We start from the raw sequence: 16,461 nt of genomic DNA on the forward strand, positions 1-16,461 counted from the left end.
GACTGGAAAAGCAAATACTATTAAACCTTCCAAGATCCTAACAAAATAAATGAACATTTTACAAATGATGCTGATATGAGGTAAATGTGCCACTCTCGGCTTATACTCGAGTCATTGTCTCAGGGGGTCAGCGGGGGACACCCCCCTCCTGGCGCTGTCTCTGCACGTTCCTGCTTCTCAGATGGTCTCCGGTAGCCGCAGCTCTTCCTGTGCTCTGCGGTCACGTGGTACTGCTCATTAAAGTAATGAACATGGACACGTCTCCACTCCCATAGGCGTGGAGCGCATATCCATTACTTTAATGAGCGGTACCATGTGACCGCTGAACACAACACAGGAAGAGCTGCGGGTGCCGGAGACCATCAGAGAAGCAGGGATGTGCAGAGACAGCGCCAGAAGTTTGTAAGTATGAAGGGGGAGGGTGAGCCATCTGATATTCATCTGTCTCCTTTCCACCGCCGCCGCATGTCTTCCGCATGCTCTGGCTGTGACATTCAGGTCAGAGGGCACGATGACGTGGTTAGTGCGCGCCCTCTGCCTGAATACTCACAGCCAGAGGACTCAGAAGACAAAGCGGCACACAGCGGTGAACGGGGGAATATTGCAAATGCCGGGGGCCTGAGCCAACCGCTAATGCCAGCACCTGGCCCCCATAGCGCAGCGATGTCACCGGCTTAGGACACCTGCACCTGGCCCCCAGCGACGAGAGGCGAGTATGCAATTTTCTATTTTTAATCGTTGCAGCAGAATATGGGGCATATTTTTATATGGAGCATCTTGTGGGGCCATCAACCTTTATGGAGCAGCATATGGGGCATATTATTTTATGGAGCATCTTATGGGGCCATCATTAACCTTTTATGCAGCATTATATGGGGCATATTTTAATATGGAGCATCTTGTGGGGCCATTATTAACCTTTGTGCAGCATTACATGGGGCATATTTTGCATGGAGCATCTTATGGGGCCCATCATGAACTGTATGGAGCATTATATGGGGCTCCTGATTCAATATGGATATTCAAAAACACTTAACCTACTGATGTCTTAATTAATTTTACTTTTATTGGTATCCATTTTTATTTTTGAAATTTACCAATAGCTGCTGCATTTCCCACCCTAGGCTTATACTCGAGTCAATAAGTTTTCCCAGTTTTTTGTGGCAAAATTAGGGGTCTCGGCTTATACTAGGGTCGGCTTATACTTCTCGTATATATACGGTACCTAAATTTGCAATTAACATAAATCATATTGTGTCACGAAAAAACTACCTCAAAATCACTGGGATGTATAGAAGCATTCCAGAGTTATTATCACATAAAGTCACACATCAGATTTTAAACATTTAGCCGGGTCACTAATGAGGTTAAGGCACAGAGTAGAATGGAAATAGAAAATAAGCAAAATTTCCCCACTGATCGCTGCATCCAGATTCACAGAAAACGCAACTCCAGCAATCATTGCCTAAGGCCTCTTTCAGACATCAGTGTGTCAAGTACATGTGGTGACAGTTTTCACTCTTACTGGAGACACTTACATATTCTAGTGAATGGGTGGACAAAATACGCTGACATGTCCGTTAATTAAACAGCAGTATGAACTGCAAAACGTCTCAAACATGGACACACGGAGGGCATCTTTGTGTCATCAATGTGACACACACCGGCACCTGGGAAAGAGAAAACTGTTAGCGCTATTCCCCGGCGGCAGGTGCTGAAGACCGCTCTCAACATTCTCCACTGCTCGCGCTTATCACCAGCAGTTGAGGTGTTATTAGTGGCGGCAGGTTTAGGCTGTTGGGAGTAATAGTCCCATCAGCGGCCGCCTGCTTTCGCTGTTATCAGTTGATTACAACTCTCAACATTCTCCTCTGCTCGCGGGTAGTGCAGGGGAGCATGATTAGAGCAGTTTTCAGCACCTTGCACTGCGGAACAATGCTAACAGTAACGCTGCTCCCCAGCCGCTGCCACATGTGTCACAAGTATTACACACATGTACACACGGACATTGATATCTCCGGTACCAGAAATATCAGGACGTGTGAAAGAGGCCTAACACAGGTCCTCACTCCAGCAAGGCATTGACTGAATAGACATTTCCTGTGTATGGAGATGGGACCAGGAAGTGGAGACCTGTGGTGGCCAGGTATGCAAGCGTTGAGGAATCAAGAGAGGCGAGTTTGGCTTCTGTTTTCTTGTTTTATTCCAAATAAAAAATAATTATCATCATATGTACAAGCCCTTTAATGTAAATATGTGAAACAATAAGAAGAAGCTTTGCGATAGCACAGATTACCATTAAAGGTTGTGTCCACTACTTTATAACTTCCCTCCCATTTGTCCAAGTAGCTGCAGACAAGTATCATTGCAATTGTCTTTTATTACATTGCACGTTTCTAAGCCGGCACCACATTGCCGGTTATGTGATTTAAAGATCATCAATTGCAATTTTTTTTAAGGGTTTGTTCTTTTTTGTTTTTTGGTATTCACAGATGTTTTAAAAGGGAACCAGTCACATGAGAAAAACACTATTAACCTTTAGATATGGGGTTAATCTGCAGGTTAATAGCGTTCTGAACATGTCCGGCGACGGCACTTAGACCCCCGTTACAAGGAGGAAATTAACTTTATTCCTCCTGGTAGCATTCCGGTTTCAGTCATAATACACAATAAAGTCACAATAAAGACTCAGGCCCAAAGTCTAAGCTATTTTCTTGCGATGACTTTCCACTGAGTCTGCCCTTTTTCCCAGGCTTTGGATTTGGTCAGATCATCACTCCCTTATCGGTAATTGTTAGGACAGAATGGAAAAGGTTCTTAGAGCAGCGCACGACCCCCTTAAAATGGACATAGAATAATAGTTCCTCTTGGATTGTAATAGTGAATCATCTGACTGACAGCCGACATGTCTCGCTCTCTAGACCCTCCACGTGTTCTGTGACCCAGGGATTCAGCTGGCAGCACTGTTACACGACACAGGATATGCCGAGTCACAGGAAGCATCCAGGGGTTAACGTAAGAGAACTTAATATGGCGCCGATCATGTGATCTGTACAGGTCACGTGAAGTGAGGTCTTCTTGTCATCCTTACATACCACTATACCATACCAGAAACCTGACGCCATGTGTTTCCAACAGAAAACATTGAGGTAAACCAGTTCTTATTCTTCCATCTGTAATGTTGTGGTATGTGGACATAATTCTCAACAAAAAAAAAGAAAGCGAATACTAAACGCTCATTAAGAGGAGAAATGAAGTGAACAGTTGTAGCCGAGCTGGGAGGAAGCCAGTGGTAATGGGTCACATTGTATTTGGCACAGGATGTGAGGCTGCTCAGTGCCAACATATTGCTCCCAGCAAACAATCCACAGGCAGAATTTAGCTTTTTAACATCAACTCTACTAAAGCAAATATTGAAATAACCACATGATGAGAAGAATGATGGGCAATACCGCGTGTCCTGCATGCCTGACCCATCACAACTACACGGATCATCCACCAAAATAAACACACAAGAGGAAAAAAGGAAATTAAAGGGGTCTTCTCAGTGCGTACATATCCGCAGGATATACCAGAAACATAATAGATGTCCAATGGGAGCCTTTTTGACTATGGGGCCCTGATGCAGTCATGGAGGGGTTGTCATTCATTAGTCTTTTTTTTTTTTTTTTAATCAGATCAGATAGCAGAAAGAAAAGCGAGAACACAAGTACATAATAAGACACAGCGATCAGATACAAAAGGAAACATTGTGTGATGAACATAGAACCCCTAAAGGTACTGTCACACTAGACGATATCGCTAGCGATCCGTGACGTTGCAGCGTCCTCGCTAGCGATATCGTCCAGTGTGACAGGCAGCAGCGATCAGGCCCCTGCTGGGAGATCGCTGGTCGGGGAAGAAAGTCCAGAACTTTATTTCGTCGCTGGACTCCCCATAGACATCGCTGAATCGGCGTGTGTGACACCGATTCAGCGATGTCTTCACTGGTAACCAGGGTAAACATCGGGTAACTAAGCGCAGGGCCGCGCTTAGTAACCCGATGTTTACCCTGGTTACCAGCGTAAAAAAACAAACAGTACATACTTACATTCAGCTGTCTGTCCCTTGCCGTCTGGTTCCTGCACTGACTGCTGGCCGTAAAGTGAAAGCAGAGCACAGCCACAGCGGTGAGTCACCGCTGTGTGACTCACCGCTGTGCTTTCACTTTCACTTTACGGCCAGCAGTCAGTGCAGGAACCAGACGGCAAGGGACAGACAGCTGAATGTAAGTATGCACTGTTTGTTTTTTTACGCTGGTAACCAGGGTAAACATCGGGTTACTAAGCGCGGCCCTGCGCTTAGTTACCCGATGTTTACCCTGGTTACGGGGGACCTCGGGATAGTTGGTCGCTGGAGAGCTGTCTGTGTGACAGCTCTCCAGCGACCAAACAGCGACGCTGCAGCGATCCGGATCGTTGTCGGTATCGCTGCAGCGTCGCTAAGTGTGACGGTACCTTTACAGGAGTCTTGTAAGCCCAAGCTGATAGTATAAGATAAGGACACAATCTTGTAAAGGACACAGCCCTTATAAAAATCACAACTTTAGTGAATCACTGCCTCTGATATGTAGAAACTAAAGCTTAGGGTACCGTCACACTAAAACGACGCTGCAGCGATACGACAACGATGCCGATTGCTGCAGCGTCGCTGTGTGGTCGCTGGAGAGCTGTCACACAGACAGCTCTCCAGCGACCAACGATCCCGAAGTCCCTTGGTAACCAGGGTAAACATCGGGTTACTAAGCGCAGGGCCGCGCTTAGTAACCCGATGTTTACCCTGGTTACCAGCGTAAACGTAAAAAAAAACAAACACTACATACTTACATTGCTGTCGCGTCCCTCGGCGCTGTGCTTCTCTGCACTGACAGTGAGCGCCGGACAGCCGGAAAGCAGAGCGGTGACGTCACCGCTGTACTTTACGGCTGGCCGGCGCTCACCAGTCAGTGCGGGAAGCTGAAGGCGAGGGACATGACCAGACACCGGGAAGGTAAGTAGGTAGTGTTTTTTTTTTTTTTACATTTACACTGGTAACCAGGGTAAATATCGGGTTACTAAGCGCGGCCCTGCGCTTAGTAACCCGATGTTTACCCTGGTTACCAGTGAAGACATCGCTGAATCGGCGTCACACACGCCGATTCAGCGATGTCAGCGGGAGATCCAGCGACAAAATGAAGTTTCAAACGATCTGGTACGACGTACGTCAGACACAGCGAGATCGTAAGGATATCGCTGGAACGTCACGGATCGTGCCGTCCTAGCGATCAAAGTGCCACTGTGTGACGGTACCCTTAATCAAAGATGCTAATGAGAGTGCTGGGGGCAGCCTTGGCGCACTGCTGTGCCCTCTGGTGTAGCACGCACCGCCTCCCTCCCTGGCGATGGATAGCGCCGGCTCACCTGAGCTTTCTCTGCAGCCCTTTCTTCAATCACCAGTGAGAGAGCACCCTAAATTAGCAAGAAGAGCGGTTCACTGAGCCTTGACAACAAGGGTGCACCAAGCACCCCGATTACCATATTCCATTAGTCTTCTACTTCTGCAGGAAGGTGGCAGTGATTAGAACATTTATTTGCATACAAAACCTTTTTCAGATGGATTCTGCTTGGAACTCACCTGAAAAAGTTATGCAACTCCTCCACAGAAAATGAACATAACGCACAAAATTGTAAAAACGATATTGCTCTGAACATGTTCTGTCTTTTGTCACTTCTTTTAACTATTTCAGGGTTTGGAAACCGTGAAGAGGTTAAAACAAGTAGCATGTTAAATGTCTGGGCTCACCACTATTGTGGAAAGCTCAGAGAAAACCACAAGGGAGAAAACCACTGGAGCCAAAAATCACTTGGATTTTTTGTGTTTCAGCAATCTAATACTAATATGGCTGAACATCACCACATTTATTTCTAAGAGGTTGAAAACCTACAAAGAAGTTGGGGACCTCAACAGTAGTCTACGCTCAGGCAATAATGAAGAGACCACCACATCAAATCCCTGTCATGGGCAGCTGAATCTCCAGACCTGAACCCCACTGAAAACCTCTGGAATGTAATCAAGAGGATGATGGATAGTCACAAGCCATCAAACAAAGAAGAACTGCTTAAATCTTTGCGCCAGAAGCAGTGTGAAAGACTGGAGGAAAGCATGCCAAGACGCATGAAAGCTGTGGTTAAAATCATGGTTATTCCACAAAATATTGATTCCTGAACTCTTCCTGAGTTAAAACATTAGTATTGTCGCTTCTAAATGATTATGAACTTGTTTTCTTTGCATTATTTGAGGTCTGAAAGCACTGGGGTTTGTTTTTTTTGTAATTTTGACCATTTCTCTTCAGAAAAAAAATACAAAATTTATTGCTTGGAAATTTGGTGACATTTTGTCAGAAGTTTATAGAATAAAAGAAAAATTTACATTTCACTCAAAAATATACCTATAAAGAGAAAAATCAGACAAAGTGAACATTTTGCAGTGGTCTCTTAATTTTTGCCAGAGCTGTATTATAGGATTTATTTCTCTCTCACGTTACATTTTTGCTGCTTTTTTATGCTGAGTTTTTATGCAAATTAGAATCTGCTTTTTACAGTACCAGGAAAAGCTATGAGATTTCAGAAATTTAATACAACACATTGTTTTTTTTTTCCTGACTGAAGTGGAAAACTGCTCATTTTTTGAAAACTGCAGCATGTCACTTCTTTCAGCGCTTATGCAGCTTTTTTTCACCCATTGAAAGCAATGGGCAAAGGGTACAAAAAAAAAAGCAGCAAAAACGTTGCCATTAGATTCTGGTGCATTTCTAGTGAATAAAGCAGATACGGCAGGATGTGAAACCCATTTGTTTGTGTGATTTTCTCAAGTTTAAACCATAATGTCTTGGTCTCCTCACCTGAGAATGGCATTAGGATTAGTAAGTTTAATTAAATTAGGGATATGTGTAAATTAAACATTGCCTGACCAAGGCGTAAATTGAACGATAGCTGACCAACTCAAGGGCCAACCAATGTGTGAAATGAACAGTGCCCAACCTACAAAATGCTCTGCTAATGTCTTAGGTAAATTATTCCCGACCAATTCAACTCCCTCCACTGTTTCAACGATAGCAATTGGGTATTTTTTCATGAGCTCATGTACTTTTTTGTTCAGAATAGTCACTTTTTATTTTCAGGCATAAAAATCTATTTCCAATAAATAATGCGATCAAGTGTTTTATGGTGTCCCATATGTCTTGCATGGGTGGCCTAATACCTTGCATTGTTCATGCTTGTATGGTTGAAGCAAAGCAGAACTTTGGGATCCTTTAAAATGCAGCAATAAAAGTCAGCAAAAGCTGTTTGTCTACAGGTGCTTTACTTCCAAGAGATCAGGTTTTGGCTGTAGAGAAAAAGCACCCAAAAAAATCAACGTGTAAACACAGACTCACATAGGTACTATACTTTCACATACAAATGCTACTGCGCTAATGCATCTTGGTTGCAAGGGTGTATATGGCCTAAATCTCACGAATCCTGCATGTGCCAATGGAGTTTCCTGTTCTCTTTAACAACACAATACGTCAGTTAACTGAACAGCGCAACCGGACAAAAAGTTCATGATGGCAGGTTATGGAGGCTTTGGAGAGCTGCCTTTGCTGGTCCAGTCCCTGTTCCATGAATGTAAATCGTGTGGACACCATCACGAAAGCATGGATAGGTCAGACTTTATCCTATTGTCTCCATGTAAAATAAGCGGTGCCTTATTCATCTAGCAGCTACTTACCTGCCCTGAATCCACAGTAGCCAACATTTCTGGCAACGTTTAACAATGGGGTATTTTCTCCTCCCAGCAACACTCAGAAAAACACATTCAGGTGGGGTTTAACCCCTTAATGACCGCCAATACGTCTTTTAACTGACCTGAGATATAAGAGAATAGCCTCCCCATACAGATGACAATCCAGCATCTGTCGGTTGTACACTATAGCTGACAACTTGCTGTACCAGCCACGATCAGTATTTGCACCATCTAAATCTGTTTAACCCCTTAGATGCTGCTGTCAATAGTGACTACATCATTATAAATGGTTAACAGAGTGTGGGGGCTTCTTCTTTGTCACAATTGGTGCCCTCAGATCATGGTTTTGTTGTCCTGATGTTTGCCATGGCAATTCATGACCAAATAGTGGCCTTAGAGTCTGACGGCTGTAGTAATCTGTTTAGAAGTTAGAGACATTTAGGTGGTAAAAATACACATTTTCATTTCTGTCATACCACTTTGCATTAATTCCTGTAAAGCACCTGAAGGGTTAATAAACTACCTGACAGCAGTTTTCAATATGTTTAGGGGTGCTGTTTTTAAAATGGTATCACGTTTGTGGGTTTCCCAATATATGGGACCCCTAAAGTCACTTAAAACATGGATAAGTTCCTAAAAAAATAAATTTTGTAAATTTCTTTGAAAAAATGAAAAATTGCTGCTACATTTTTAAACCTCCTAAAATGCTAACAAAATAAAATAACATTTTACAAATGGTGCTGATGTAAAGCAGACATGTGGGAAATGTTATTTATTAATGGTTTGCTGTTGTATGACTATCTGGATTAAAGGGATAATCATTCAAATTTAGAAAATTGCTAATTTTGTAACATTTTTCTCAAATTTTTGATATTTTTTATAAATAAACACAAAAAATGTTGAACAAAATTTACCATTATCATAAAGTATAATGTGTCACGAAAAAACAATCTCAAAATCACTGGGATTTGTTGAAGCGTTGCAGAGTTATTACCACATAAAGTGACACTGGTCAGATTTCAAAAATTTGGCTTGGTCACTAAGGGGTTAAATGAACCCTACCCCATTTCAGCCCAGGTCCAAGGAAATTGGGGAAAGCTTGCACCTATGCTAGGAGAAGCTCTTTCAGACTTCACTGTGTCTGGTAGGAGTGGTGACAGTTTTTCACACATAGACACATTCAAGTGAATGGGTCTGTGCACATGTCAGTGTGTTTCCAAGAACCATATGTCCATGGGCAAAATACACTGACATGTCCGCTTTTTGTAAGGCCGGGGTCACACTACAGCATAATACGGACGAGTGCTAGGTGATAAAAAATAGCATAGCACTCGGACCAATGTTAATCTATGGGGCAGCTCCCATCATCCTTTTTTTTTTCTCGTCCGTATTACACTTGCGAGTGAAATCGCAGCATGCTGCGATTTCTCAGCTGAGAAACGCCAATGCAAGTCTACGGGGGCAAGAAAAATACGGTTCTATAGAAAAGCCGGCAATTCAGCACGGTGTACAGTAAAATCACACTGACAGGTTAGAATAGAATAGCTAAAATAACTAAATAATTACTGTATGTAAACCATGTCTCAAAGCCGGCAATTTAATTACCAGCTTTTATGCTCTCTAGCTCTGTATTAAATATACAGTTGTGGCCAAAAGTATTGACACCCCTGCAATTCTGTCAGATAATACTCCAAAAATAGGCCAGACAAAAGTATTGGCACCCTCAGCCTAATACTTGGTTGCACAACTTTTAGCCAAAATAACTGCAACCAACCGCTTCCGGTAACCATCAATGAGTTTCTTACAATGCTCTGCTGGAAATTTAGACCATTCTTCTTTGGCAAACTGCTCCAGGTCCCTGATATTTGAAGGGTGCCTTCTCCACAGGTGTTCTATGGGATTCAGGTCTGGACTCATTGCTGGCCACCTTAGAAGTCTCCAGTGCTTTCTCTCAAACCATTTTCTAGTGCTTTTTGAAGTGTGTTTTGGGTCATTGTCCTGCTGGAAGACCCATGACCTCTGAGGGAGACCCAGCTTTCTCACACTGGGCCCTACATTATGCTGCAAAATTTGTTGGCTGTCTTCAGACTACATAATGCCATGCACACGGTCAAGCAGTCCAGTGCCAGAGGCAGCAAAGCAACCCCCAAACATGAGGGAACCTCCGCCATGTTTGACTGTAGGGACCATGTTCTTTTCTTTGAATGCTTCTTTTTTTCTCCTGTAAGCTCTATGCTGATGCCTTTGCCCAAAAAGCTCTACTTTTGTCTCATCTGACCAAAGAACATTCTTCCAAAACGTTTTAGGCTTTTTCAGGCAAGTTTTGGCAAACTCCAGCCTGGCTTTTTTATGTCTCAGGGTAAGAAGTGGGGTCTTCCTGGGTCTCCTACCATACAGTCCCTTTTCATTCAGATGCCGACGGATAGTACGGGTTGATACTGTTGTACCCTCGGACTGCAGGGCAGCTTGAACTTGTTTGGATGTTAGTCGAGGTTCTTTATCCAATATCCGCACAATCTTGCGTTGAAATCTCTTGTCAATTTTTCTTTTCCGTCCACATCTAGGGAGGTTAGCCACAGTGCCATGGGCTTTAAACTTCTTGATGACACTGCGCACGGTAGACACAGGAACATTCAGGTTTTTGGAGATGGACTTGTAGCCTTGAGATTGCTCATGCTTCCTCACAATTTGGTTTCTCAAGTCCTTAGACAGTTCTTTGGTCTTCTTTCTTTTCTCCATGCTCAATGTGGTACACACAAGGACACAGGACAGAGGTTGCCAACACCTGTTAGGTACCACAGGTAAGTTACAGGTGCTGTTAATTACACAAATTAGAGAAGCATCACATGATTTTTCGAACAGTGCCAATACTTTTGTCCACCCCCTTTTTAATGTTTGGTGTGGAATTATATCCAATTTGGCTTTAGGAAAATTCTTTTTGTGTTATTTTCATTTAAGACAAATTAAATGAAGATAATAACAACAAAGAATTTGTGTTTGCAATCATTTTCAGGAAGAAACTGAGTATTATCTGACAGAATTGCAGGGGTGTCAATACTTTTGGCCACAACTGTATATTTAATAGAGAGCTAGAGAGCATAAAAGCTGGTAATTAAATTGCCGGCTTTGAGACATGGTTTACATACAGTAAACCAATTCATATCCCTTATTTTTTTACATATTCCTCACTACTAATGTAAGAAGGGTCTGTGTGCAACATTTGGTGGCTCTAGGTGTTAAAATAAAGGGTTAAATCACGGAAAAAACTGTCGTGGGCTCCCGCACAATTCTCTCCGCCAGAGTGGGAAAGCCAGTGACTAAGGGCAGATATTAATACCCTAGAGAGGGTCCATGGTTATTGGCCCCCCTGGCTAAAAACATCTGCCACCCCAGAAAAGGCACATCTGTAAGTTGATCCTATTCTGGTACTTAGCCACTCTCTTCTCACTGAGTAGCGGTGGGATATGGGATAATAAAGGGTTAATGTCACCTTGCTATTGTAAGGTGACATTAAGCCTGGTTAATAATGGGGAGATATGGATGACACACGGATATTTTTTAGAAAAAAAATTGCATCCTTGTGTTGCATATGGATCACTGTTCAGGAACTTTTCTGCGCATGACGCCTATAAAAAATGTACCGTATTTCCCTACACTAAGTGTGACCCCGGCCTAACAGTAGCTCAGGCCACAAAACCTCCTGCACATGTGCACACTGATGACACACGGATGACATCCCTGTGGTCTCAGTGTGACACGTACCAATGCCTGAAAAGCAGCAGTACTGTTAGCATTGTTTCCCCAGAGCCAGGTGCTGAATACGGCCCTCATCATTCTCCCCTGGTCTGCCGGAGATCAGCGTGAGCAGGAGAGAATGTTGAGTAATATTCAACTGATAACAGCGAGAGCAGGCGGCGGCTGACGAGACTACTACTCCCATCAGCCTACACCTCCTGCCACTATTAACAGTAAGAGCAGTAAGTAGCTGATCCGAATATTCATCAGCCGCTGCCTGTGCTATAAATAGACAAATATATATATATATATATACACACACACACACACACATATATATATATATATATATTTTTTTTTTTTTAATTTATTTATTTAGAGCACAGGGTGAGGCTGCTGAATACTCCCATCAGCCGTCGCCTGCTCTTGCTGTTAACAGTTGAATACAACTCTCAACATTGTCCCCTGCTAGCTCTGATCGCAGCACGTGCATGGGAGAATGATGTGAATTGTCTTTATCACCCGGCGCTGGGGAACAGCGTGAACAGTACTACTGTGTTCCAGGCGCTGGTATGTGTGGTGATATGGCACATACTGTAGTTGCCACAAGTATTACACACATGTACACGGATATCTCTGGAACTGTTTTTTCCGGTACTGGTAATATCAGGACTTGTGAAAGAGCCCTAAAACACAATGAATTATGAAGGGTTGAGGATTACATGTTAGACAAAATAATAGTTTGTTTGGAAGCGATTTTCTGTTATGACCATCTTTACGATAAAAAGTAAGAACAGAATTCTAAGGGTGCAATTATCCAAGCCCATAATTGGGAATGAGCATTTCCAGGAGTGTTTGTTTCCCGATAATGAGCCAGTATAAAAAGGCTGCTTGCCCAAAGCGATTGTCAGATTCAATTATTTTTACACATAAAAATCACATTCTCCTGTGTCACCAATATGTGCAATACATAAACAGAGACATTCTTTGTACATGGAACCATTTACCGTATTTTTCGGACTATAAGACACACTTTTTTCCTCCCAAAATGTGGAGGAAAATGGGGGGTGCGTTTTATAGTTCGGATGTATGGGCTTCAGGAGGCTGGAGCCGGCGGCTCTGGCTAAAGGTACCGTTACAATAAACGACTTACCAACGATCACGACCAGCGATACGACCTGGCCGTGATCGTTGGCAAGTCGTTGTGTGGTCGCTGGGGAGCTGTCACACAGACAGCTCTCTCCAGCGACCAACGATCCGGGGAAAGACTTCGGCATCGTTGAAACTGTATTCAACGATGCCGAAGTCCCCGGGTAACCAGGGTAAACATCGGGTTACTAAGTGCAGGGCCGCGCTTAGTAACCCGATATTTACCCTGGTTACCATTGAAAAAGTAAAAAAACAGTACATACTCATACTCCGATGTCTGTCACGTCCCCCGCCGTCAGCTTCCCGCACTGACTGTGTCAGCGCCAGCCGTAAAGCAAAAAGCGTGACGTTGCAACAATATCGTTAACGAAATCGTTATGTGTGAAGGTACCTTAACTCCTGTGCCCACTGCTAAAGATAAATTAATATGCACTGCATTCCACGCCCATCGGTGTGGAGGGCAATGAATATGCATTTCTTTCTGGCATCCTGTTGCTGGTATGATTGATCCCATCGGAAAACATTACAAAAAACAAAACATTACATTTACCTTCCTCTGCTCCCTCGCAGTGTCCTGCTCCAGTGCCAGCAGCAGCCGTAATACTCACGGGACCGTTCATCGCAGAGAGTGGCGAGTATCCACTCCTCGTCAGTGGCGTGCAGTGTCAGCCCGGAGCCTACCTGCTGCTGCCAGCGGTCACGTGTGCCGATACTTAAGAGAAATGAATATTCTGAATATTCATTTCTCTTAGGAACCGCAGCAACAGGAAGCCGGTGCTACTGAAGAGGAATAGATACTCACCGCTCTCTGCGATGACAGGCCCGGTGAGTATACCGGCAGCTGTGCTCTGCTTTTCAGCAATGCATGACGTCCCTGCCATGTGCTGCTTACAAACATTAAGCAGCTGCTGGCACCGGAGCAGGATGATGTGACTGTGAGGGAGTGGAGGAAGGTAAGTGTAATTTTTTTTTTTTTTTTTAGTCTTTCCAGATGGGGCCATGCATACCAGGAACGGGATGGAGCCAATTATAAAAGAAAAAGGATGGGACCAAACATACCAGGAACAGGATGGGGCCATGCATACCAGAAAAGGGATGAGACCAATCATACCAAGACCGGGATGGGGACAATCATACCAGAATAAGGATGGGACCAATCATACCAGGATAAGGATGGGACCAATCATACCAAAACTGGGATGGGGCCATGTAGACCAGGACCGGGATGGTGCCAATCAGAACAGGAAAAGTATGGGGCCAATCATACCAGGATAAGGATGATGGAGCCATGCATGCCAGGATAGTGATGAGGGGGCAAAGCATGCCAGGATAGGGAAAAGTATGGGGCCAATCATATCAAGACCGGGATGGGGACAATCATACCAGAATAAGGATGGGACCAATCATACCAAAACTTGGATGGTGCCAATCAGAACAGGAAAAGCATGGGGCCAATCATACCAGGATAAGGATGATGGAGCCATGCATGCCAGAATAGCGATGAGGGGGCCATGTATGCCAGGATAGGGATGAGGGGCCATGTGTATCAGAAGGGGGATGAGGGGACCATCTTTACCAGGATAGGGGATATTAAGTACAGAATTTAACATTTTTTTGCTTCAGTTTTTTTTTCCTAATTTCCTCCTCCTCAAACCTAGGTGTGTCATATGGTCCGATGCATCTTATGGTTCGAAAAATACGGTATTCCAATCGTTCTGTGTGTGCATGGAAAGTGCGGCTGACCTCTCAAAGCAGGTTGGTAAATGATTGCTCATCCGCCTATATGTAGCGGATTCGGTCATTTTACATCACAAGTTGACTTGTTTAAATACACCCAAACTAAATTATCAGCATGTTTTCAGGAGACCGCCTCTAATGGAGTAATGAAATGATTATGATGGTGGCTCAATGATTCGTTTATGGTCATAAAGTGGATCTTTGGCCTTATACTGCATTCACACAATTAAGATCTAATCTTTGTGTACGCTTCTTGTAAATGCAACATTTTCCGCCCATATCTTGTTGGTTAGGAGCCAAGGAGATGAAGCATCCGCATACAATGACACAATATGTCCTGCCTATATTTAGCCACATGGTTTCCTGAGCAGAAGGAATAAGGCAGAAAATGGAAAAAAATAAATTAATAAAAGTGTTTCCCCGTGGTAAATCTTGCAGAGATGCAGAAGTATACAGATAGTCATCGGGTGTACAAACATATATCATTGCTGAGATAAATGGAACACAGTAACGCCTCGCTCAGACGTAAAAAAAAAAAGACTTTCACATCTGTGCTCTGTCCGTGATTGTTACAGATAAAATATATAGCCATAAAGTCTACTGTACACCGTGTTTTTTGGTGGACAGTGTTTCCGTGCAAAACTCAAAGAGACATGTCTGTTTTTATTAGCATCACAGATGAAAAGTCCCGATACACGTGTATAGCAGCTTTGTCATTTATTTATTCAGACGTGAAAATTACTGATGGTAAAACCTGACACTGAGACCAAACACTGAGGAATTCATCTTGAATCACCTTTTTGCGTATGTGGAAAAAAAAAATGAACGTCTGAATGAGGCTTCATAAGGACAAGGAAGAGCTTTCTGCTAAGAAAACCACTAGGATATGTTCACAGAAATTTTAATGTGAATGTTTTAGGTAGAAAGATCCACATCTAAAATCCGATACCAATAGACATGTTGTTTTGAAGTGGTTTGCAAGAACATTATAAAAAAAAAATGTTTTCATGACGTTTTAGTTGCATTTTATGATATATTTTTTTATTTTAAGAGGTCTACCAATAGAGTTGTATGTTTGCACGGTTATGCACAAAAAGCTCATCAAAAAGGGAAAACAAACCAAAAAATTGACATGAGGCTTTTTCTAATACATGTTAAAAATCAAGCGGTTAAATTAAAAGAAAAAAGCGCAACGTGCACAGCTATACATTTGGTCATTCAAATGAATGGAAAGATTGGCGCAATAAAATTTGATTGTTTTTGCACCTATCATTTTGAAGTGGGTACACCTCATCTTGAAGGGGTTGTCAGGTCAGAATAATAATAACCAATTGTGAAGAGACGGGGGAAAGAGGGGTTGTCAGCAGGTGCCCTGGTCCGCTAGCCAAAACTGCATGGACCAGGGACCATCCCACCAAAAGCCCGCTCTCCTTTCCCTATGGGCGTGATACTACTCGGACAACACAGGATGAGGGTAAAACAGTGTGGCAATAATTTATTGAACCAGAAAACAGGCAAACACATACTACAGTCCCAGCAAAATACACAAGATAGTGCAAAATTACAGAGTCTCATACTACTGCTGACTCACCGAGATAAGAACCGCTGTAAAGGCCCCTTCACATTAAGCGACGCTGCAGCGATACCGACAACGATGTCGATCGCTGCAGCGTCGTTGTTTGGTCGCTGGAGAGCTGTCACACAGACAGCTCTCCAGCGACCAACGATCCCAAAGTCCCCGGGTAAGCAGGGTAAACATCGGGTTACTAAGCGCAGGGCCGTGCTTAGTAACCCGATGTTTACCCTGGTTACCAGCGTAAAAGTAAAAAAAAACAAACACTACATACTTACCTACCGCTGTCTGTCCCCGGCGCTCTGCTTCTCTGCACTCCTCCTGTACTGGCTGTGAGCACAGCGGCCGGAAAGCAGAGCGGTGACGTCACCGCTCTGCTTTCCGGCTGACCGACGCTCACAGCCAGTACAGGAGGAGTGCAGAGAAGCAGAGCGCCGGGGACAGACAGCGGTAGGTAAGTATGT

The 16,461-nt window shown here is 43.6% G+C and overlaps 1 protein-coding gene across 4 annotated transcripts in view; it reads right to left on the reverse strand.

Moving 5' to 3' along the window:
- TRAK1 (trafficking kinesin protein 1) overlaps nucleotides 1-16,461 on the reverse strand; it is a 239,844-nt gene that overhangs the window by 163,565 nt on the left and 59,818 nt on the right. The gene's annotated exons all lie outside the window — the stretch shown is intronic.

This window comes from Ranitomeya imitator, chromosome 6 (assembly GCF_032444005.1).
Source record: "Ranitomeya imitator isolate aRanImi1 chromosome 6, aRanImi1.pri, whole genome shotgun sequence".
In the NCBI taxonomy this organism is placed as follows: Eukaryota; Metazoa; Chordata; class Amphibia; order Anura; family Dendrobatidae; genus Ranitomeya; species Ranitomeya imitator.